The following is a 25,692-nucleotide window of genomic DNA, read 5'->3' as shown; positions in this document are numbered from 1 at the left end:
TGAGAACAAAATGTGGCTAAACTTCAAGTTGCTCTCCAAGGAAAATTTAGGAAGTAACTTTCACGTATGTAAACACACACCAACAGGCAGGGACAGGGTCAAGGCCTAAGGCCTCCAGTGTGCAGATAGTATTACTTAACAAATACTATAAGGTTAAACAGTAGCTAAAATAGCTTAACTGTGGTGTCCGAATGATTAGTTTATGCAGCTTCACAACACAAACATGAAGAGCAGCTCGTTTATTTTTCATCCGTACTGTTAGCAACAGCACCTGTGTTTTGGGACAGAGCTCTCACGTGAGCAGTTAATGACACCCACTTGGTAAAAGCACATGTTTCTAGAAACTCTGCTTTCCTTGATTTCACACTGTACCCAGATACTGGCAGCCAATAGTTTTTTTGTTTTGGTTTTAAACTAAAAATATAACTGCCCTGGTGGTGATAAGGTAAGAATTGTATAGTCCAGGGCTTCCCTGGTGGCGCAGTGGTTGAGAGTCCGCCTGCCGATGCAGGGGACACGGGTTCGTGCCCCGGTCCGGGAAGATCCCACATGCCGCGGAGCGGCTGGGCCCGTGAGCCATGGCCGCTGAGCTTGCGCGTCCGGAGCCTGTGCTCCGCAACAGGAGAGGCCACAACAATGAGAGGCCCGTGTAGTGCAAAAAAAAAAAAAAAAAAAAAAAAAAAGGTATAGTCTAAATGGTATAACTCACTTCTAATTTTCATCATAGTACAAAGTCTGAGACAGACCTGGGTCTGAATCCAGTCTCTCCTACTCAAAAGTTGTATGATTTGGGGCAAGTTTCATAACCTGTCTGAGCCTCATTTTCCTCATTTGGAAAGGAGAGATAATACCAGTCTGCAGTGAACTGGTAAATGTTTAACAAATGGCTCTCAGGGGAAAAAAAAAACAAAAAAAACCCTGGTTTTAGCGTTTGCTAATTTTCATGGTGTAATTATTACGACAGTGGCCTGTTTCATCCTGCCAATGTGATGTCCCTGAACACAGGGGAAGAGATGGACAGTTGAGTACAATATGATAAAGTATTTCCACCATACAGTAGATGTCATCACCTCTAGGGCCTAGATGACAGTCAGACAGTGACTGATAATAAAAAATTAGGAAGTGATGAATTTTAAGTACTTATTACCTTTGGTTTTAATATATATTTAGATATAACATATAATATTTATATAATTTGATTTTTAATAATGGCTGAATATAGACACCAGCTCATCAAATTCCTGAAAATTTAACAATTGTCCCTTGTGAGCTGCATACCAGTTTCCAGCACACAACTGCCCAGCTCCAGCTCTTGGATTTCATAAACAACACTGCAACAAACAGATTTCTCTATCGTACCTACCCACATCACAGGATGTATGACTGGCATGTGACCCAGTACTCTGCCAGATTGTTCTCCAGAATGGCCATAGCAGCTTACCTTCCTTCCCATCAGCAGTGCCCGAGGGCTTCCCCCTCGCAAGGTGCATCACTGCAGGGTGAGTAAAATGAGAATGGACACTGCTGCAACTCCATGCAGCGTTCCAAGAAACAGCCAAGCATCTGTCCTGGAACATGGACCCATCTTATACGCATAGTGCTTAGTGATAAAAAGTAAAAGCAGAAGGAGATCTATAGCACAATACTATTCATTTCAGTACATACAAAACAGCAGACTTTCTTTTCAAGAACAGACAAATAAAAAATGCACATCAGATATGTTTGAACTGTTGCCGGTGGAGGGCAGGGATTCACTATGTCAGCAATATTTATTGGGCATTATATGGGATTGTGTATCTACAAGCATCCGACATGGTACTTGCCACTTGGTCTCTTCCCTCACCCTGGCCGGCAAAAGCTATGCTGATTTTATGAGCCACGTCCTTTAATGAGCTGTGCAAGGTTGCACAATTAAAAAATTTTTCCAGAAAAATACATGGATCCTGTGTTTACTGTATTTCCACAGTTAAGCAATATTTTCAATATAGGAGGGACACATGGCAATCATCAAAGCGTAACAACATCATGGCCCATTTGTCTCTATGTGGCCGGCATTCATTTTAACAATTTCCGAGCAACAAGCAATTTCAACTCTGTCTTATGTATATTATCCCACTTAATCTTCCCAGAAAAGATTTGAAGCTCAGAGAAGCCACATTTTGCCCAAGATGAAAGAGCTAGCAAGAACAAGGGCCGCAGCTGTCTAGCTAATACAGGAGTGACCAGGTCCCCTGCCAGGGAGAACAAGAAGGCCCCTGTGGACTTTGCTGGTAAGTGTGGGACCACTGGGCTGCACCCTACATATCGATTACACTCTCTGTTCCAAGGCAGGAAGCAAATATAACAGCAATGATTAACTTACAAGTGTGAATTATTTGATATTGAAGTAAAGGTAAAGCTGGTAAGGACCTTGGAGGTTAAAAAAAAAACACCCCCACACAACAACCACCTTGCCTTTATTCACATGATTGGAATAACAAGGCTTAGAAAATTCAACTTCTCTAATTTGCCCAAGGTCATACAGAAAATTGTCCACATAGCCAGGAGAGGAAGCCCAGTTTCCTAACTCTTAGACTAAGTGTGATTTAATAGAATCAGATAGACGGGAAATCCTAGAAATCTACAGGGTGATTGATGAGCTATAGCTATAAAGCCTAGACGAGCTGCTGGATGTTCCCAAGCCACTGTTTCCTCAGTCATAAAAGGGGTGACACCTCATATGCTCGCATGACTCATATAGCTGTTGGCAAAGATCATTCATCCATCCATTTATGTATTCCATCAACAAGAGACACCTTCTCTGTGCCATGCACTGTTGTAGGCACAAGGATGCACTAGTGAGTATATCGAAATCCCTGCACTTGTCGAGCTTACATTCTAGTAAACGTATTAAAAAAATACTAAGAGTAAGGAGAGTGATGGAGAAGGTTAAGGAGGCCAGATATAAGATATGAACAGAGACCTAAGTGAAATGAGGGAGGAAGCCGTTCCAAAGTCTGGAGGTAGAACGTTCTAAGGAGACCAGCAAGAAAAAAGCTCCAAGAGAGTCATAAACTTGGCTTGTTCCCAGCCTCCCATGCAACTGAGGGTGACCATGCAACCTGATCCTGGCCAACGAGACTGGAGAACACATTTGCTGAAGAATATCGAGAAAAGCTGCCTCCAAATTAAAGAAGGGCCCTCTTTCCCACTCAATCTCTTTCTTTTCTTCCTGTCTTGAACACAGTTATGTGAAGACACGATGGCCAGAGCCGCGAAAAGCCATTTTGCAAATATAAGGCAACAAACAACTTCTACTCTCCTCCAAACAGAACCAAAGATTGGAGCCAGGAGTGTGAGATGCTTAAAGCTCTCTCCTAAACTGAGCACAGAGAGGTCAAGTAACTTGCCCAACATCACACAGCTTGTATGATGTAGAGCCAGGACTTGAACCCAAGTATTTTATCCCCAAATGGCTGCTTTTATTTTTTCCACTGCATCCTTTTCCTTGGCTACAGTCCTCCTCTCAGCCCTTTTCTCTTCCTACACTCTTCCTAGGCAATCATACCCAGGACCAAGCTGTCAACCATCACTTCTAGGAGAGAATTCAAAATCTACATTTTTAGTCCCGGGCTCTCTAATGAGAGCCAATCCCTCACCCTCAAATTTCTGCTAGATGGTCCCATCAGCTGTCTTATTTCAAGTTCCTTGTGCCTACAACTGAGCACATTTCCCCCTGTAGTGCCTTCCAACTATGTGTCCTCTCCTGGACTTAGTTCATTTTAGGTAATGAAAGCTCAGTCCTCCCAGTCACCACGAGGTGTTGAGGACAGAACATGGGTTTTGAAATCCAACAGGCTTGCGTTGGAATTGACCAGCCTTCAGTTGCAGAATCCTTGGGAGGGCTAAAGAAATAGATATGGCATGAACTTCCAGGAGCAATAACCAAAGCCACACTGTCAACCTGAGCTGCTCCAGAGCCTCAGTTGCCACTGTCCTGGTCGAGGGGGAAACCAGCATAATCAGGAAGCAGCCACTGCAGCTCCAGCCCCACAGCCTGTCTGCTGCAATTCACTCTGCAGAATAGGAGCCCTTCTCCTTATCTCATCCTGAAACTGTATCCTCTTTCCATCAAATCAGTGGTACTCTGTAGCAGCCAATTCCACTATCTTTCTAGTTACCATTTTCCTCATGCCTCTGTAGTGCCAGAAATATTATACCAGGAGTATGTCCCCTGTCACCGGTATCCCATCCCAATTCACGGCCAGTGTCAGTTTTCCCAACTTCTCCCTCCACCCGTTCCTGCCGTCGTTCCTTCCTTCCTTACAAACTTTCAACAGGCAACTCCCCATCTCAGAGTCTGTCTGCAGGGATCTCAGTCTGAGGCAGTTGGTACTGGAAGTGGTCCTGGGAAGCCGACTCTGAAATGGGATTTCCCTTAGCCATAAAAAAAAGAATGAAATAATGCCATTTGCAGAAACATAGATGGACCTAGAGATTATCATATGAAATGAAGTAAACCAGACAGAGAAAGACAAATATCATAGGATATCACCTATATGTGGAATCAAAAGAATGATACGAAGGAACTTATTTACAGAACAGGAACAGACTCACAGACGTAGAAAACAAACTTATGGTTACCAAAGGCGAAAGGAGGGTGGGGTGGAGGGGAGGGATAAAGTAGGAGTTTGGGATTAGCAGATACAAACTACTATATGTGAAATGAACAACAAGGACCTATTGTATAGCAGAGGGAACTATATTCAATATCTTGTAATAAACTATAATGGAAAAGAATCTGAAAAAATACGTAACTGAATCACTTTGCTGTACACCAGAAACTAACACATTTTAAATCAACTGGACATCAATTTAAAATAAAATAAAATGGCATTTTAGAGGTGGACCACTTGCTGTCCAGCTGGCAGTGAGGACCCCTTCACTGGTGGTAGGGGGAGGATGACAGCCCTTGACATATTGTGGTGGAGTTGTAGTTGGAGGGAGTGAATAATTAAAATAGCAAGAAAGCGGTGGTTCTGGAGTTTGAAACTCGGTCCCTGTGACTCTGAAGCCTGTGTTTCTTTTTTTTTTCTTTTTTTATGACAAATTGTATTCCAAAGTGGCTCTAGTAGTACCAGAGACATTGATGTAGAGTGTAAATATTGTTTCAGGTAAAGTGAAAATGGATAAAAGCGATATTTCTAGTTAATATATTTTTAGATAATGTGATTTTAAATATGAGTTAAAATGTAATAAATATTAATGAACTTATTTACAAGACAGAAACAGACTCACAGACATAGAAAACAAACCTACGGTTACCAAAGGGGAAAGGAGAGGGGAATAAATTAGGTAAACAACAAGGTCCTACTGTATAGCACAGGGCACTATATACTCAGTATCTTGTAATAACTATAATGGAAAAGAAAAAATGTAATAAATATTAAAAATAGATGTCTTACTATTTTATCTATTTTGAAAGGTTTATATATTCGGAATTACAGGGGAGTTTTTTTGTTTTGTTTTTTAAGGAGAACTACTTTATTTTGAGTAGTAAACAAAACTCCATTTATAACATAATAAAAAAATCTTCCATCAGTTTCTTCACAGTTAGTCCAAAGAATAAAACCTCTGACTTAGAGTTTACATTTAACCTTAAATATTCTGAAATCCATCCATGTCAACTTTGGAATTTTAGTCTTGCCTGATACTATGAAATAGGGCAAACCTTGATCAATGGGCAAATTCCTAATTTTTGCCGTTCAGCCACTTTTCTGGATCTTGCTCTCTGATTCCGTACATTCCAGAGTGTTCAATGGATTTGTAATGAACTTTCAAGATGAAGGGGAATCTCTTGCTCATTGTTTGCATGAAACCTCGGCTTGTGTTCATCTTTTTAAAGAAAAAATATGCTCCAAAAATGCCCACAAGTTCAGCTAGTAAAACTCCTTTAAAGATCTTCTTCTTTTTTTTTTTTTTTTTACTTCTATGAAGTATTTTTTTAACGTATTTATTGGAGTATAATTGCTCTACAGTGGTGCATTAGCTTCTGCTGTATAACAAAGTGAATCAGCTATATGTATACACATATCCCCATGTCCCCTCCCTCTTGTGTCTCTCTCCCACCCTCCCTATCCCACCCCTCTAGGTGATCACAAAGCACGGAGCTGATCTCCCTGTGCTATGCGGCTGCTTCCCACCAGGCATCCATTCTACATTTGGTAGTGTATATATGTCCATGCCACTCTCTCACCTCGTCCCAGCCCACCCACCCCTCCCCCTCCCCGTGTCCTCAACTCCCTTCTCTATGTCTACGTCTTTATTCCTGTCCTGCCACTAGGTTCTTCAGAACCTTTTTTTTTTTTTTAGATTCCATATATATGTGTTAGCGTAGGATATTTGTTTCTCTCTTTCTGACTTACTTCACTCAGTATGACAGACTCTAGGTCTGTCCACCTCACTACAAATAACTCAATTTCGTTTCTTTTTATGGCTGAGTAATATTCCATTGTATACATGTGCCACATCTTCTTTATCCATTCCTCTGTCGATGGACACTTAGGTTGCTTCCATGTCCTGGCTTTTGTAAATAGTGTCTTGGTGCTCCGGCCGGGTGTCAGGCCTGAGCCTCTGAGGTGGGAGAGGCGAGTTCAGGACATTGGTGCACCAGAGACCTCCCAGCCCCACGTAATATCAATCGGCGAGAGCTCTCCCAGAGATCTCCATCTCAACGCTAAGACCCAGCTCCATTCAACGACCAGCAAGCTCCAGTGCTGGACACCTTATGTCAAACAACTAGCAAGACATGAACACAACCCCACCCATTAGCAGAGAGACTGTGTTTCTATTTCAGTGTTAAACATCAACTGTGTGACTTTGGCTGAATCACCTAACCCCTTTTCTAGCTCTGAAATTCTACAGCTCTACCTTGAGGGAACGTATTACCCGATGAGCTATAATGGCACAATCCAGTAATGTCTTAACTAGTGCCAAGTATCTGGTTCTCTTTCTTTCCAGTGTTTGTTTCCAGGGAGGATAAGCACAGTTCTGCTCAGCCATCATACTGTTTAGGTTCCCTGTTTCTCATCCTGCTAATGGGAGATAGTGGATGATTTGTCCTGAAGCATGTAGTTCATTTAACAGCTCAAATCCTCTTCCTCCTTTACGCTGCTTCCCCCAGTTACCACGTTGTTCTGTGCTTCATTATAAAACACATCCTTCTTTCCACTATATTGACCCCAAGTATTTCATCAATTCACTTGTGTCACTGAAAGCCAAGTGTTTATTCAGGCTGGCTACGAACAAAGGCTACTCTGTGAGGTTGTGACTGCAGTCAAGCTGACCAGATTACCTTTCACAAGATGGGTTGCTTTTTATTTGTAAAATGGCAGTATCTTTTGTAGACATGATACGTCGGTGGTACCTAATTGCACCAACCTAACAAATAGGTTGATCTGTATTTATTCCTAGTTTTGTCCATCTTTTGTCACTGTATTTACAGAGTTGTACTATTGTGTAGTTATAATTTTATATTTTGTTTATTTGACCTACTTCAAGGGTTTTTCCATTCTGTTAACCTGGACTTCAGTGTTTTAATTGTCGCTTTATATTAGCAAGAATTTACTGGTTCACTCAACAAACATTTACTTAGTAACTACTTAAGTATTCCTTTGTGGATTTCTCTCAGTTTTTATTATTGTAAATAATGTGATAAATGTCTTTGTGTACATACCTCTCTTGATCTTCTGGTTTATTTTCTTAGGATAAATTCCCCAAAGTGGGGTCATTAGGATGAACATTTTTGTAGCTCTTAAAGCTAACAGCCAACCACGTGTGACTACATCATTGACTCTGTTTTTTCATGCTCCCAGTCATTCAGGAGATAAAATCCCTACATTTTGTAAACGCAGGAACCCCACCCCACCCCCAAACTGGCTTTTGCCTGTCCCTCTCCCTCATTTCTCAGCACTCCTCAATTTTGCATTTCCCTCGCTTCCACCCTTACAAAATGTACATAGATTTTTATGTGCAGGATACCTTGTTTTGAACATATTCCTGCTACTATAGGTGCTGTACTGGAGCAGAATGCTGGACAAATGGCCAAATAGTCATTATAAAACTTTATCCTCTTTGCTCAGAGCTATGGACTCAATTGTGTCTCCCAAAATTCATAGGCTGAAACCACACCCCCAGTGTGATTGTATTTGGAGATGGGCCCTTGAGAGCTGATTACTTTTTTTTTTTTGCGGGCCTCTCACTGCTGTGGCCCCTCCCGTTGCGGATCACGGGCTTCAGACGTGCAGGCTCAGCGGCCATGGCTCACGGGCCCAGCCGCTCCGCGGCATGTGGGATCTTCCCGGACCGGGGCACGAACCCGCGTCTCCTGCATCGGCAGGCGGACTCTCAACCACTGTACCACCAGGGAAGCCCGGTGACTACTTTTTAAAAAATTTTTTTTTATTGGAATGTAATTGCTTTACAATGTTGTGTTAGTTTCTGCTGTACAGTGAAGTGAATCAGCTATATGTATACATATATCCCCTCCCTCTTGCATCTCCCTCCCCCCTCATTCCTACCCAGCTGGGTCATCACAGAGCACTGAGTTGAGCTCCCTGTGCTATACAGCAAGTTCCCACTAACTATCTATTTTACACATAGTAGTGTATTTATGTCAAACCTAATCTCCCAATTCATCCAACCCTCCCCTTCCCCCTCTGTGTCCACATGTCCATTCTCTACGTCTGCGTTTCTATTCCTGCCCTGTAATAGGTTCATCTGTACCATTTTTCTAGATTCCACATATATGCATTAATACGATACTTGTTTTTCTCTTTCTGACTTAGTTCACTCTGTATGAGCTCATGCAGCTCAATATCAAAAAAGCAAACAACCCCATTAAAAAATAGGCAGAAGACCTAAATAGACATTTCACCAAAGAAGACGTACAGATGGCCAAGAGGCACATGAAAAGCTGCTCAACATCACTACTCATTAGAGAAATGCAAATGAAAACTACAATGAGGTATCACCTCACACCAGTCAGAATGGCCATCATCAAAAAATCTGCAAACCATAAATGCTGGAGAGGGTGTGGAGAAAAGGGAACCCTCTTGCACTGTTGGTGGGAATGTAAATTGATGCAGCCTCTGTGGAGAACAATATAGAAAAGCCTTAAAAAACTAAAAATAGTACTACCATATGATGGGGCCTTTGGGAGGTGATTACTTTTAGATGAGGTCGTGAGGATGGGGTCCTCATAATGGGATAGTGTCCTTATAAGGAGAGAACAAAGATCTCTCCCTGTCTCTCTCTCTCTCTCTCTCTCTGTCATGTGAGGACACAGCAAGAACACGGTCATAGGTAGAATATAGAGGGCACTCCTGGGGTGCAGAAGAGTCTGTTTCTTGGCCCAGGGGTGATTGCATGGGTGTTCACTTGACAATAATTTATTCAACTCTATATGTACATATTATGCTTTGTGTACATAATGTATTTTAAACTGCAAAATGCTTTAAAAACTACCTCAAATCCCAGATATTTTTAAGATGCAATGAAATATGATATTATAGTAAAATGGACAAATTTAACTATCCAAACACACCAGGCACATTCATTATCAGAAATAAGCTTTGATCATTGTCATCCGCCTTTCATTAATTCTGGACTTCATCCAGACTGAAGCCCAAGTGGCTTTCAACCAGCACCAGAGACCAGAAATGCTTCAGACTAATTTACATTTCCTTTGGTTTACTCAGAGCTTAATATAATGATGATGCCTCATTATGATAAAAAAGGAATTAAAAACACGAAATTCCAGGGCCCCAGAAAGAGTGCGGAAAAGATTATCTCAAAATAAGAAGTAAAACGAGTGGCCTAGATTCCATCCCTGCTGACCTGGAGGCTGTGATTTACCTGATTTGGTTCTTCACAGTTCTAAGTTCCATAACTGTATTTCATAAGCTTGGTATACTTAGCTATCTTTTGGAGGTATGTGTGTTATAAATAATAGTAGTCGGAAACCTTGTTAGGACTTTGTCGATTTGGTGTTTTGGAGAAGTGTTGAATTTTTTAGAAAATCTATTAGGAAAAATATTCATATAAGCCAATTATTTACATGAATGAAATTTCAGAAAGAATGCTTGAACAAGGTTTCCAAACAGTCTAATGATCTTTAGAAAAGTGAAGAAGGTATACTCCAGGAACAAATTATAATAGCATCAGTCCTCTAAAAGCAGTAGGCTATGAATGTTAGCAGATGGTTTGTGGTCATTAGTAATGATTAAAAATCAGCATGGTTTTTCTAGGGAAATTTTTTCTCATTAGTCTTATTTCCATTTTTAAGAGAGTTACTAGGTTCATGGATAAAGAGAATGTCACAGACATACCACATCTCAGTGTTCACAAGGCATGGGTGCTGGTTCCATTAAGCAGTTAATGTTTTTTAAAAGCTGTCAGGTTACTAAAATTGTCTTGCCAGCCTCAAAGAACTCAATGCTTCAGCCTGCCCATATGACACTTGATAAATATCTGGATTAAGAGGAAGAAAACGTACTTATCAACTGTACATGTGACCCAGAACTGGACGAAGAGTTTATACCTTGCACTGCAGACTCACACGTAGAAGGATTTAAACATGTTCCAAAAGAGGACTGAAACTGTTGAAAAACAGTAGGTTAGAAAAAGTTCAGCAACACAAGGTCAGCATTGAGACAATCTGACTTGACATCAGTGTAGTTGGAAAAGACCCAAAGTCTTAGCCAAGTGCAGTCTACATTTGAGCCAACAATGTGATGTGGCCACATGCAAAGCTAACGTGATTATAGGCTGTATTAATACAAGCATAGTGTCCACATCAAGTGGGTGATGTTCTCACAGTGTTCTAGACTCATTAGAGCAGAAATACTCTTCAATCTGGAGTGTCTCATTTTGAGAGGGAAATGATAAGCCAAGAAATGAGCAGAGGACAAGTGGGATTACGGGTGATCTGGAAATCAAGCCATGTGAGAAGACCTGACAATATTTCACCTTAGAGGGAATCTGGGAGCCGTCTTTAAATATTTGGATGGCTATCAGAAGGAGGAAGTTCTTTTCATTGGTTGGTTGGTTGCTTTTCCCACGTGCTGCAAAGGGTAGAATTCAGAGAAATTTCATAGAATGGTAGATTTCAAATTAAGAAAGAATTTCTACAGTTTGGGCCAATGCAGCATGGAAGGGGCATCCCTGTGAAGTATTGGACACAAGGGATCCAGAAGAGCACATGCACAGGGACTGAGGTAAGAACGAGGGATAATACCTCACGAATGGTAACTGGCAAGGGCTTTGGAACCATACAGACCTGCCATCAATCCTGTCTTTCTATACTTAATAGCTCTGTGATTTTGAGCACGTTACTTAACCTCTCTGAGCTTTGGTTTCCTTATTTATAAAATGGGAATAGTAACATACTCATCTCACAGGACGTTTTTTTTTTTTTTTTTTTTTTGCGGTACGCGGGCCTCTCACTGTTGTGGCCTCTCCCGTTGCGGAGCACAGGCTCCGGACGCGCTGGCTCAGCGGCCATGGCTCACGGGCCCAGCAGCTCCGCGGCATGTGGGATCTTCCCGGACCGGGGCACGAACCCGCCTCCCCTGCATCGGCAGGCGGACTCTCAACCACTGTGCCACCAGGGAAGCCCCGGGACTTTTTTTTAAATTGAAATGTAGTTGATTTACAATGTTGTGTTAATTTCTGTTGCACAGCAAAGTGATTTTTTATATATATATATATATAATACATACATATATTATTTTTTTAATATTCTTTTCCATTATGTTTCATCACCGAATATTGAATATAGGTCCCTGTGCTATACAGTAGGACCTTGTTGTATATCCATTTTCTATATAATTCAACAACTTTTTTGATGATTAAATAAGACAATGCTCTTATTGATAACCCTTGTGGACTTCAGTGGAATTACTTCAGATCCTCAAACCTGCAAGGCAGAAAGATTTTTATCCCCTGATAAAATCTCCTTTGCCTAGAAAGCACATTTGCCTATGGTGAATTTTTCTATAAAAATTGGGAGTACTTGGCACTTTTACTATCCAAATTAGGCAAAAAAGTTGTGATTTCATGTTATCATCAGCCCCCATTTTTGCCATTTCTGTTCTGAGACAGTAATAGGTTCAAAGCCATCTTTCACACTTACCTCGACCCTCTCCTTGCTGGAATATTTGCTCAGCTGTAGACTCAGGGCAGAATCTTTCTTCATCCATCTCCATAGCCAGGCAAGCTTGGCACATTGCACAACCCCTCGCAGCACAGTACAAGAGCAATGCAGGTGACACCCGGACATGACTTGGTATTGCATGTCATGGAGTAATTAAAATAGGGAGATGTGCTAGGCAGAATCCCAAAGTGGCTCAAGACTCTTGACCCCTGGGGTAAATCCTTGCAGAGTCCCCTTCCCTGGAGTGTGAATAGGATGGGTTTCATTTTGGTTATTAGGTAAAATGAGAAAGAGGTTTGGTGGATACAATGAAGGTCCCAAACCAGCTTGTCTTTGAGTTACTCCAAAGGAAGTTTATCCTGAGTGAGTCTGACCGAATGAGGTGAACCCTTTAAAGGGACCTGGCACTTCATAAGGAAGAGATTTAAAGTACAAAAGATTCTCCTGCTGGCTTTGAAGAATTAGTCTGCCACATGAGCCGGCCTAGAGAGGGAGCAACATGACAAGGAGCCGAGAGTGGGCCCCAGCCAACAGCCCCCAAGAAAATGGGGGTCTCAACCACACAATCACAAGGGGATGACTCCTGTCAACAACCAGTGAGCTTAGTGTAAGACCCCGAACCTCAGGTGGGACCCCAGCCCAGATGACACCTTGATGCTAGTCTGGTGAGACCCTGACCAGAGAACCCAGTTAACCCGTGTCCAGACTTCTGACCCACAGAAAGCGTGAGATAATAGATGTGTACAGCTTTAAGTCTCTAAATGTGCGGTAGTATGTTTCGCAATAACTACATGAATGCGAAGTGTGTGCAGGAGTGAGAAACCCGTTTGGCCATCCCTGTCGTTTTCTCTTGAGAGCCTGCATTTTCTGTGGCATTGCGGTAAAAAAAATCAGTGTCCTTCTTTGCTCAGAAGGGAAGGGAAGTGTAAATTTTGGCAGGGCCTCGTGGAGATATAGCTCCCCAGGTGCTTGGTGAGTAGAAAGAAGTAGATAAGTGGGTTCTATTATCTTCACTACCCTGCCGAGGCCAAGGAGGAGAAGCAGGCTCTGAGGTGTAGACCCACGTACCTCCCTACCAGTCTAGATCTGGAAGCTTCTGGGTCCAGAGCTAAGAAGAGAGGTCCAGACTGAATATGGCTTTAGGAGGCACCTGCATATGGATGGTAATGAATCTGCAGTGGATGTCTCCATTGCCAGAAAGATTGTGAATGGTGAGAACAGAAGATGTGGGGAAGAATCCTGGAAAACACCTACGCTTACATTTAAGAAACAGCCAGAAAAGAGCAGGCTGGCAAAGCCAACTGAAGTGGAGCCGTGCAGGGGCAGGAAGGCAATGGGGAGGGTGTGATGTCACAAGAGCCAAGGAAGAGAGGAGAGAAAAAGGGAGGATCAGAAGAACTAAACACGGCGGAGAGGCAGGTACGGTGCAGACCTGAGAAGGGCTTTACTCAACCTAAGGTTGACGAGGTTGTCAGAGATCTTGGCCAGAGCACTTTCAGAGGAGTATTGGGGCAGGAGCCAGAGCGAGGTGATGTGACGGGTAAATACAGTACGGAGTAAGGATGGAGCATCATTCTTTCAAGAACTTTGTCTGGGGCTTCCCTGGTGGCGCAGTGGATAAGAATCCGCCTGCCGATGCAGGGGACATGGGTTTGAGTCCCGGTCCAGGAAGATCCCACATGCAGCGGAGCAACTAAGCCCGTGTGCCACAACTACTGAAGCCCACGTGCCTAGAGCCCGTGCTCCACAACAAGAGAAGCCACCGCAATGAGAATAGCCCGTGCACCGCAACACAAAGAGTAGCCCCCACTCGCCGCAACTAGAGAAAGCCCGTGTGCAGCAACGAAGACCCAATGCAGCCAAAAATAAATAAAATTAAATCTTTAAAAAAAATTTTTAAAAAAAGAACTTTGTGCAGGGTGGGGAGAGACAGGAGGAGGAGGACAGTGAGGGACTGTGGGGGGAGCAAGAATTGGTTTGAATTCTGATGGGAAGGAGTCAATATAGATGGAGAAGCCTCCCACCAAGAAGGACTTTTGTTCCCTAAGCCCAGGTCTTTTACAATATCTGCAAGCCTTTTGAGACGATGGGGGAGAATTTGGGATTGGTAAAGGGATAGGTGGGCTCTAAATTGTTTCTAGAGCCACATTTCTGTTCTTGTGAAGACTTGATTTGTAAGACAGTACAGTTGTTTTTAATTCGTCAAAAAAAAAAAAAAAAAAAAACTGGGCTGCAACTTGAATGAAATAGGTGCTGACCCACTCATCCAACTACATATCTGAAATTTGCTTCTTTGTATCGGAGAGAAGGTCTTCAACTAAGATGGAAATCAAAAGAAAAAAAATAGAAACGTAACATATTTTTCTCTTACGTATTTATAAACTTTCCAGAGCACCTACTGTGTGTAAGGCCCCGGCTGCGTTGGATACTGTAGTTGGAGAGGGGTGGAGAAAGGTTGCAATTCGAGGTTAATAATTTTCCACCCTGTTCTTAGAAACATCTTCAAAGCCATGCTAACAGGTTGGCTCTGGTAGATAAAGTGCCATCAACCCTTGCCTCTGATGTTATTTGGTTCTCAGTCTTCCAGACATTGTTCCACTAATTGGCTTCCCAGAGCTGCTTGCTTGGCTCTGCCAAGGGGTGATTAACAGGCTATGCTGAGGCGGCTCCCAGCCCTCCTGAGGGGTAGCACGTGAGCTGGAGCCCTTGGAAAGCTGGGGGCCGGAGAGGGTCCTTCCTAAGGCCAGAGCATCCCATGGTTCCGGAGGCCTGAGGCTAAATTCCATGCAAGGCGCCCTTGTGCTTTATTTTTTCTCTGCGTTGACCTATCCTGGGAAAGACTTGGGACAAAGTACCGTTGTTTAGCTTGTGGACACAAGAAACAAACAAAAAGACATGGCTAAGAAGGGAATGGGGCATTCTAAGCTTGGGCTTCTCAAACTATCTGTATAAAGGTTTGTTTTGTTTAATTTCTTGGTGTAGACTCACTTCCTGTCATTGGACCCGTAACACATTGTTCATGGACATGCCTTGGTTCAACGACCTGGCTTTGCTCAATTTCTTCTTTTAATAGTGATGCTAATTTGGATGCCTTACCCGTGCCCGGGGGTTAGGGGTGGTCAACCGTATTTACCTTCAGAGCCCAGCGAGCTCAGGTCAGAGCCTTCATTCCAGAGACTCTGTCTCACCCCCCTTCCAGTGGGTTTCCAGGGAAACAGGCCCCCAGACAAGGATTTGAGTGCTAGGAGATTACTAGGTAATGACCCCAGAAAGAATTGTTAAAAGATTGGGAAAATGAAATGAGCCAGGGAAGGAGTCACTAAGAGGGGGCATGAAAAGCAAGTCATCATGGGGGCAACTGGCCTTGGTCCTGCTCGGGGAAGTTCTGAGAAATCGGGGGACACTCACCTCGCAGTCAGTCCACTCAGGGCACAGGGTTTGGTGTTAATGCAGGGCTGCCATGCACAGGTTGAGAGCTGCTGGTGGTAATCCTTCCTCACTTCCTGCCCCCAGGCTCTAGTGTGCAGAGAGCTTCCAGGCAAGAACAGGCAGGGAGCTCAGGCTGGAACAGCTGGACAAGGACGGAGTCAGCAGCCTGTGCTACGCGTGCAGCCTCCAGGTACAGTGCCACAATGCCTGCGTTTTCCTTTTGCTCCGTGCCCATCGCATTGTTTGGAATTATCTATTTCCTTGTTTCTTTCATAGAGTCTAGGACCTAGACTGTGAGCTCCTCTAAGGCAGAGGCTGTTCCCTCGATCTCTGAACCTCATCGTAGGGTGTGGTCTTTAGTACCCAGAAGATGAGGAATGCATAACTCTGACCCTCACAACACCCCAGGGTGGGATTGCTCTTATCCTCATTTTATAGATGAAGAGACCGAGGCCCTGACGGTGCTGTGACCTGCACAAGGTTATGTAGCTAACCAGTGGCAGACTCAGATCTCCCAATTCCAAATCCTGGTTCTTCTTTGTCTGATTACAGCTACCTAGAATTTTCATCTCCATTCCTTACCCCCATGCTACCCTAACATGCACACACCTACACACACTTTTGACTCCCAATCTGTACATACTTGATACCTTTTTTTTTTTTTTGGAAGCAGGCATGGCTTTCTTTGCAGAAGAGAAGCCATTTTTCACCTAAGCCATTTTGTGATCTAAGCCTGGCCACAGTGCTTGCCCTGGAACAGGTCTCAGTAATTCATGATCTTAAGGGAACAAAAGAATGCAGGAACAAACTGTTACCAGGCAAGAGAAGTAACAACAGCAAAGATAATGTATCCGGGGCAGGGGGGCAGGGGGCTTCCCTGGTGGCGCAGTGGTTGAGAGTCTGCCTGCCGATGCAGGGGACATGGGTTCGTGCCCCGGTCCGGGAGGATCCCGCATGCCGCTGAGCGGCTGGGCCCGTGACCCATGGCCGCTGGGTCTGCGCGTCCGGAGCCTGTGCTCCGCGACGGGAGAGGCCACGGCGGTGAGAAGCCCGTGTACCGCAAAAAAAAAAAAGAAAAAAGAAAAAAAAAAAAACACCTTCAGGAGATACAGGGTGGGTATGACTCCAGGGGACAGTTCCCGGTGAGCTTGAGGGAGATAGAGCTGAAGCCACTCTCCTTCCCTTCCTTTTATATTGTGAAGTCCATTGGGGGCCATCCTGAACGGCCTCAAGATGGACAACTCCATAGACCCTGGCCGGGTTTGCAACCTGTAAATATCTATCAAGAATATTCTTGTTACCCGAAAACTGGGTTCGCCTCTTGGTGGGTGTCGAGCCAAAAGACACAACCAAGCCAAAGAGTAGGAGAAGGAAGGATTTATTATTTTCAGCAAGTGAGGACAATATCGGGGGAACTTTCCCAAAGCCCTGTCTCTCCAAACAGCTGTATTGGGGAAGTTTTAAGCTTCATGCATGTTCATGTACATGCATGTTCATGAAGGAGCTGGGCTGTCAACAGAGTCAGAGCTTTAGTTGACTAAACTCAGGAGGGTCAGAAAAGGTCAACATCATCACCTCTTAGGTTCCAGTTGATCTGGGGTTGGGCGCTTCAGGCTAATCTTTACCATACCATTGAAACAGACTGAGAGTCTTCACAACTGATACATTATCTTTTTTTTTTTTTTTTTTTTTTGCATTACGCGGGCCTCTCACTGCTGTGGCCTCTCCCGTTGCAGAGCACAGGCTCCGGACGCGCGCAGGCTCAGCGGCCATGGCTCACGGGCACAGCCGCTCCGCGGCATGTGGGATCTTCCCGGACCGAGGCACGAACCCGCGTCCCCTGCATCGGCAGGCAGACTCTCAACCACTGCGCCACCAGGGAAGCCCCCTGCCCCCCTGCCCCGGATACATTATCTTTGCTGTTGTTACTTCTCTTGCCTGGTAACAGTTTGTTCCTGCATTCTTTTGTTCCCTTAAGATCATGAATTACTGAGACCTGTTCCAGGGCAAGCACTGTGGCCAGGCTTAGATCACAAAATGGCTTAGGTGAAAAATGGCTTCTCTTCTGCAAAGAAAGCCATGCCTGCTTCCAAAAAAAAAAAAAGGTATCAAGTATGTACAGATTGGGAGTCAAAAGTGTGTGTAGGTGTGTGCATGTTAGGGTAGCATGGGGGTAAGGAATGGAGATGAAAATTCTAGGTAGCTGTAATCAGACAAAGAAGAACCAGGATTTGGAATTGGGAGATCTGAGTCTGCCACTGGTTAGCTACATAACCTTGTGCAGGTCACAGCACCGTCAGGGCCTCGGTCTCTTCATCTATAAAATGAGGATAAGAGCAATCCCACCCTGGGGTGTTGTGAGGGTCAGAGTTATGCATTCCTCATCTTCTGGGTACTAAAGACCACACCCTACGATGAGGTTCAGAGATCGAGGGAACAGCCTCTGCCTTAGAGGAGCTCACAGTCTAGGTCCTAGACTCTATGAAAGAAACAAGGAAATAGATAATTCCAAACAATGCGATGGGCACGGAGCAAAAGGAAAACGCAGGCATTGTGGCACTGTACCTGGAGGCTGCACGCGTAGCACAGGCTGCTGACTCCGTCCTTGTCCAGCTGTTCCAGCCTGAGCTCCCTGCCTGTTCTTGCCTGGAAGCTCTCTGCACACTAGAGCCTGGGGGCAGGAAGTGAGGAAGGATTACCACCAGCAGCTCTCAACCTGTGCATGGCAGCCCTGCATTAACACCAAACCCTGTGCCCTGAGTGGACTGACTGCGAGGTGAGTGTCCCCCGATTTCTCAGAACTTCCCCGAGCAGGACCAAGGCCAGTTGCCCCCATGATGACTTGCTTTTCATGCCCCCTCTTAGTGACTCCTTCCCTGGCTCATTTCATTTTCCCAATCTTTTAACAATTCTTTCTGGGGTCATTACCTAGTAATCTCCTAGCACTCAAATCCTTGTCTGGGGGCCTGTTTCCCTGGAAACCCACTGGAAGGGGGGTGAGACAGAGTCTCTGGAATGAAGGCTCTGACCTGAGCTCGCTGGGCTCTGAAGGTAAATACGGTTGACCACCCCTAACCCCCGGGCACGGGTAAGGCATCCAAATTAGCATCACTATTAAAAGAAGAAATTGAGCAAAGCCAGGTCGTTGAACCAAGGCATGTCCATGAACAATGTGTTACGGGTCCAATGACAGGAAGTGAGTCTCTCAACCACCGCGCCACCAGGGAAGCCCCCTGAGGGAAGACTTCTTGCTCTGCACCCTTGCCGCCTTCACCCTCCACACCTGAGTGAGCCCTCTTACACTCCCTCACCTGGAAACTGTGCTACGTTCCTCTTGGCAATTATTCCAGCTTGAAAGTGGACTCTATTTATTGGCATCATCTGTGGGCAGGACAGCTTCCCCTTTTAGAGTCTAAATTCCCTGAGAAGAAGGGACAGTGGCTGGTTTTGCTCAGCACTTCATCTCCAGCTCAGAGCTGGTGTTCAAATATTTGGATTGCATGAATGGATTAATGATCAAATTAAAAGCTAATCCTCACCAGCTCCTCCCAAGATAGCCATTATTAATCTCATTTTATAGATAAGGAGACAGAAACTCAGAAGGTTTGGGCTTGCCTAAGGCCAAACAGCTTTTGAGGATGACAGCTCAGCCTTTGGATTTAGAGCTGCCTGATTTCAACAGCGTGGGGACCTTGGGGAGGAAGGCTGGATGGAGTCATTTAGGGAAATTTGAGTCCTACCTGTTTGTTTTCTTTGTTGATGCTCATGAAATTATTTAGTTCTCTGTGTTGATAGGAAACTGAGGTGCAAGCAACACTAGGCTGGAGGAACGAAGATCGTGACAAGGTGAGGCTCGGCCTCGGTCAGTCATGGGAATCAATGAAGTGGGGGGCCAGGTGTTTACCATTGTTCTACCAAGAGACCTGAACAGCAACACAATGCAGAGCGATTTCCTTGCCCCAAAATGGTTGTGTGCGTGTGTGTTGTGTTGTTTTGTTTTGCTCTTTTATCCTGAGGGAGCTGCATTCTTTGCTTGAATAATTGGTGGGATACCAAGTAAGCAGGCTGGGGACTTCCCTGGCGGTCCGGTCCAGTGGTTAAGACTCGGCACTTCCAATGCAGCGGGTGCTGGTTCGATCCCTGGTTGGGGAACTAAGATTCCACACGCCGCGTGGCGTGACCAAAAAAAAAAAAATAATAATAAAATAAATAAATACAAAGTAAGCAGGCAGGAAACTCACTGCTCTTGTAAGCAATTACTAGCCTAGGAGTTGAGAGATGGGGGCTCTGGGTGCAGCAGTGTCAGACCCCTCCTGTATCCACCACCCATCACCCTCGGTACGCATGTCCGACCCCAGACCCGTTCTGACTGGAAACTAAAATGAATTAATCAGCCTCAGCCCCTCACTGTCCTGCTCAGATTTACCCCACCTCCACCCCTGCCGCAGCTGGGCAGCCCCAACTTGCATGTGCGTAAAGAACCTAGATGATGAGCACTAAAAACCACGTGTCAGAAAGGGAGCTATTCCTTAAGGACTCATTACTTTGTAGACACAGTCTTTGACACCTCCCGCGCCCCAGCATTTTGTATCTGTTTAACTTTGTTGATCCCCGAAGACTGAACACACAGAGCCCTGGCTTAAGTCTGAAGAGTTGTCCCTATTGGGCTTAACAAGCCACTGCTTTTGACCGGCTTACTATGAGTGTCATTGCTTTCAGTGCCCCGTTCCACTGATCTTCACAGAATAATATTATGGAAAGATCAATAGAACTGTGTTTTTATTTTATTTATTTACTTATTTATATATTTTTAAAAGGTGGGTTTTTTTAAAATTAATTAATTTATTTTTGGCTGCATTGGGTCTTCGTTGCTGAGCGTGGGTTTTCTCTAGTTGCGGCGAGCGGGGGCTACTCTTCATTGCGGTGCGCAGGCTTCTCATTGCGGCAGCTTCTCTTGTTGCAGAGCACGGGCTCTAGGCACACAGGCTTCAGTAGTTGTGGCTTGTGGGCTCTAGAGCGCAGGCTCAGTAGTTGTGGCGCATGGGCTTAGTTGCTCCACGGCATGTGGGATCTTCCTGGACCAGGGCTCAAACCCGTGTCCCCTGCATTGGCAGACGGATTCTTAACCACTGTGCCACCAGGGAAGCCCTAGAACTATGTTTTCAAATTTAAAAAAAAAGTTGTTCTAACAGCAAAACCCTTTTTTTTTTTTTTTCCAAGTGATATCTTACAGGGAGCCTCAGTATAGAGGTCAATGTGGGCAGAACTGCTGATGTTGGAGGGTTTCAGGGGACCTGGAGGCCAGCCCAGGCCAATCCAGCCCTATGGAGCAGTGGAAAAGCCATCACTCTCAAATAATCACTCGAGTCCACTTGCAGCAAAGTTTGTAAACCAAAGGTATCGACTGTTGAAACTGAACTCTCATACAGCAGGCAGGGCCCCCATGTCCTGCCCTGAAATGTTTGTTTGTGATCCCCAAACCTTCTGATGTGTGAATATGTCTGCCTTTGCACATGGATAGTGGTCATGAGTGTCAGTGTGTAATTCATGAAAATGGACCCAGTGCTGGAAAGAACATACCAGCGAGGCCACCTGCAGTAGGTGGCCGGGGTGTGATAATTTTAAATTCTCAACCCGCATCCGTTCTTCTCTCCCTACCTACCATGTTCCCATTCTAATAACTGGGGTTCTGTGGCCATGGTCTTCACTCTCACCCTCATGGTGCTGTTAATGAATGTCAGTTCTAACATCTGGGGTCAGCTGAGCCCTGGTCCCTGCTTCTCAGTCTGCTTCTCAGCTGCCTGAGTCTCTCGGTTTCCGACTAAAACTGGAGGCTGGGCCTTATCTGTCTCTGCCCACCTCCTTGGATCCGATGCCTTGCCTCCTGAGATGGTTATAAAGTGCATAAATCAGGGATGGACTTATAGTCGGCATTCAATATCATTTGACATTTTTGTTGTTGTCGTTATTTTTACTTTTTAAAAATTCTGACTCCTATTTCGTGCAACCCTGGAACCAGTGAAAATCATGTTTCACCCTCTTGGGATCATGAGGTCAGCTTTACTTTACCAGTAATGGCATGACATGTCATGGTTGTATGCACTTAATCTCTATCACAGCCCTCATGAGGGATTTATTGATCTTATTTTATAGCAAACGAACAAACAAAACCCCACGCCCTCAGATTGCTCTGCTCCCTCAGTGTTTCATTTGCAGATTGGGTATGAGAGGAAATCCCTTAATAAGTAAAAAGGTAATACAATATGAAAACACACACAAATACATACGAAAAGGCCAATTAGAACTGCTATTATAATGGTTACACTAGATAGTCCAGCATTGTCAAAGATCACGTTTTATTTTGAATTTTAGTAAGCAAAGTGGTTTTTGAAGTACGTATTTATTTGATTGGACTTAGGATCAGCTACGCCCACTGTCCAACTTCAGTGCTGATCTCAACGCTGCTCCTCCTGTACTTACGTTCTTGGGAAAAAGCATCCACGGCTCTTGGGAGGTTTTGTTTGCCTTTTCCTCCAATGAAAAGGGCCTCAGAAGAAAGGGTCTCGTTTAACGCTCTGATAAAAGCTTGGGAGCCTTTCCCTGGGAAAAATGCCCATGCTAACACAATCTTGTACATAATTTCAGGATGTTGATACATTCCCCCAAAGCCATGGAACCAGATAAAAACTCCTGTTTTCCAGTCCGGACATTGGAAGATGACGATGAAGTTGATATATGAAGAAGCACAAATTGGACAGCTGACCTTAATAAATCATAGAGGAGGAACAGGTGACAAGCACACACTCGTACCCACGTGACTGTACTTCTCCCAGCTCGCTCCAGCACAGGACAAGCGGCAGGTGTGGCTCACCGCCCCTGTGGCAAGGCGCTGACACGGTGAGAAGGACAGAGCAGAGGCAGGACCGGGCTGTGCTGATCTGATAAGGGGATTAAGTTTCGGCTTCCCTCCCACCATCCCTAATGCCCTCGGACTAAGCAGCTGCCCCAGCTCAGCTCTTCCTCGGATGCAAAACGTCTCTCTGCCCAGGCAGTCGCTGCATGCTGGCCCCCAGAGGCACCAGCCTTTCCTGAAACATGGTGATGTTCTTTACACCTTTGCCCAGGCATGCCCTCTGTGGGCGATGCCCCGCCCCTCCGGTCAAGTACCCACTTGCTCTTCGAGACTGGCTCAGGTTTCACCTCTGAGCTGTTGCCCTAGTTCTGGGGGTGGGTTTAGCTGCTCCCTCCTGCGCTCTGCTCGCCCCACACCCACCCCTCTCTTTCCTGTGCTTACTATGCGGTAAGTGTGGGACTCCTACAGCAGTTACTTTTTCACATGATTGTCTTCTCCATCAAGAGGATGAGCTTCCTGAGGACAAAGACCAGCTTCTTCCAAGCGTCTGGCGCATAACAGTTACTTTATAAACATTTCTGGTCGGACTTCCCTGGCGGTCCAGCGGTTAGGACTCTGAGTTTCCACTGCTGGGGCCCAGGTTCGATCCCTGGTCGGGGAGATAAGATCCTGCAAACCCGGCAGCATGGCCAAAAAAGAAAAAGAGAAGTTTTGGGGATGCTATGACTGAGTGATATATATATGGTCAACCTATGAAAAGAAAGCAGTATGATACAGGACACGTGTAGGAGACAGACACACTGGAGAGGCAGCAAGTTCATGAAAACTTCTTTCCTAAAAGTAAAGACAAGTCACGAGGGTATATAAGAGCTGCCTGAAGCGGAGGGAGCAGTGTGATACGTGAGCAGCTCAAAGGGGACACAGACGGTGCACCTGGCAGGCCAGAGGCTCTGAACCTGGAGCCTGGACCCCAAGAGCCGCTTACAGCAGAGTCCCCGAAGGGCCTCCTGGAGCAGGAAGGTGCTGTGGGACTCCATCTGCCTTCCCCACACTCTGTAACAAGAGCAAGCGCTTTGTTTTGTTTGGTTTTGTTTTGTTTTATTTGGCTGCACCGTGGCTTGTGGGATCTTAGTTTCCTGACCAGGGAATCGAACCCGGACCCCCTGCAGCAAAAGTACCATGTCGTAACCACTGGACCGCCAGGGACTTCCCAAGAGCGAGCACACTGAAAGTTCATTTTCGTGCAGAGGTCTCATTTTCCTAGTGCATCTCACACACCTAATGTTTATCAGGCCCACATGCTTTCATTTTCTTTTAATAAAATCTCTGGGCCTTAACCCTGAATTGAGAGGGTGTGGGAGGAGCGGTGTGGCAGGAGGACGAAGCTGGTGCAGGAAACGAGGCAGTCCTGCACAGACGGGAAGGGATGTTCCATCAGCAGGAAACAGCCCTCAAAACCAGTCACATCAGAAATGGGTGACACCATGATGAACTGTTAGTGACGAGACATAAATGTAAATTGAGGGGTCTGACAGAGGGAACTTAAGAGAGACAAGAGATGTAACACCCCCTCCCCCCTGAGCAATCACCTTCAGCGGACACTGCCATTTGGAGCCTCAAAACCCTAGGCATCGGGTTAGCCCCGTGTTTGCACGTATGTTTAGCCACAGACCACTTTTCTGGAGTACATCCTATACAGTAAGTCCAACAGGTCCAGCAGATAAAGGAGAAGCAGCAGTGAGGGGGCCAGAGCCCGCACACTTCCCCCTCTCCTCCCCGAACCCAGTACCCCTGGAGGCAGGAAGGTCTCTGAGGAAGCCAGTTTGAAACCTATTGCACTAAATTACTGGTCTTAGTCTTGGCATCCCAAACTCCAATGACCCCAAAGTCCAGATGGACAACATAAAAAAGTGACACTGGCTTGTTTTGGCTTTGACAAAATTGGGGTGTCCTAATAGAGGGAACCCCAGAGGAAAAGCTGTGCTTCCTCCACGGGATTGATTGTTGCTAGACTCTGGCAGACCGAGGAATGCAGCCGGCTCTGTGTTCACAGACCAGATTTTTCCATTGAAGCCAGAAATCCAGATTTTCCCATGAACTCACCTGACTTTAAAAAAAAAAATTAATAGACTATTTTTTAGAGAAGTTTTAGGTTACAGAAAAAATGCATGGAAAGTACAGGGAGTTCCCATATACTCCCTCCCCCAGCCCCATTCCAGTTTCTCCTATTATTAGCATCTTGCCTTAGTGTGGTACATCGGTTACAATTGATGAACCAATATTGCTACATCATCACTAACTAAAGGCCATAGTTTACATTCATTCTTCGCGTTGTACATTCTATGGATTTAGACAAATGTATAATGGCGTGTATCTGCCAACACAGTACGAACCAGAGGCATTTCGTTGCCCTCAAACTTTTCTGTGCTCCACCTATTCATCCCTCTTCACTTACCCTCCCAGCAACCCCTGGCCACCACTGATCTTTTCACTGTCTCTGTTCTCTTCCAGAATGTTCATATCTTTGGAACTGTACAGTATGTAGCCTGTTCAGACAGGCCTCTTTCACTTTGGAAATATGCATTTAAGTTTCCTCCACGTAACTCCCGATTTTTAACTACTGAAAATAAATTGAAATAGTCACAAAATACTGAAAGGTAGACCTTCATCCTACACCTCTCTTGGTTGGATGAGGAGGTATGTTTCTCTCGCTTTTTACAACCGGTATTGGAGGTGGGGGATGGGGGAGAGGGAGAGGGTCATCTCAGAAATGGAGGCAAATGTGAGGGAGAAATGGTTCCTGAAGGAAGCATGGCTTCCAGTTTCCAGTTTTGCTTCTGCTTTCTGGTTCAAGCTCGCTCAGCTTGGGATGAGCCCCTCCACCTTCAGTGTGCCTGCCTCACCCAGAATCCCACCTGGTTCTCACTCCATCCTCTTTCTCCCCCACTCCCACCCACCCCACTTGATTCAGAGAGAGAGAGCACAGTGAAAATGCCCGTGGAGGCCCTATGTTCTCCCTCCCGGCTGTGTCCGTGGCCAGGGTTTGCCCAGAAGCATCCGGCAGAGCCATCCCCCAATAAGATTTAGCAGCCCTGGCTGCCGGCAGCCAAAGCCAGTGATACCTGGATAATATTTCTTAACATGAGGTTCACAGCTTGTTTTTATGCTCATGCAACATTCATATAAGAAGAACCATGTTTGCATTTAAAACTTGTGG

General features: G+C 45.1%; 1 long non-coding RNA gene across 1 annotated transcript; it reads left to right on the top strand.

Annotated features, from left to right (window-relative positions):
* The first annotated feature begins 1,528 nt into the window (after positions 1-1,528).
* On the top strand, positions 1,529-23,998 carry LOC115863262 (uncharacterized). Its single transcript, XR_009559609.1, has 4 exons — positions 1,529-2,270; positions 19,418-19,468; positions 20,843-21,019; positions 22,268-23,998. It is a non-coding gene; the product is annotated as an uncharacterized lncRNA (long non-coding RNA).
* The last annotated feature ends 1,694 nt before the right edge of the window (positions 23,999-25,692 follow it).

This window comes from Globicephala melas, chromosome 17 (assembly GCF_963455315.2).
Source record: "Globicephala melas chromosome 17, mGloMel1.2, whole genome shotgun sequence".
NCBI lineage: Eukaryota > Metazoa > Chordata > Mammalia > Artiodactyla > Delphinidae > Globicephala > Globicephala melas.
Note: the sequence above shows the minus strand (reverse complement) of the source record. Positions and strands in the feature narration are given on the sequence as shown.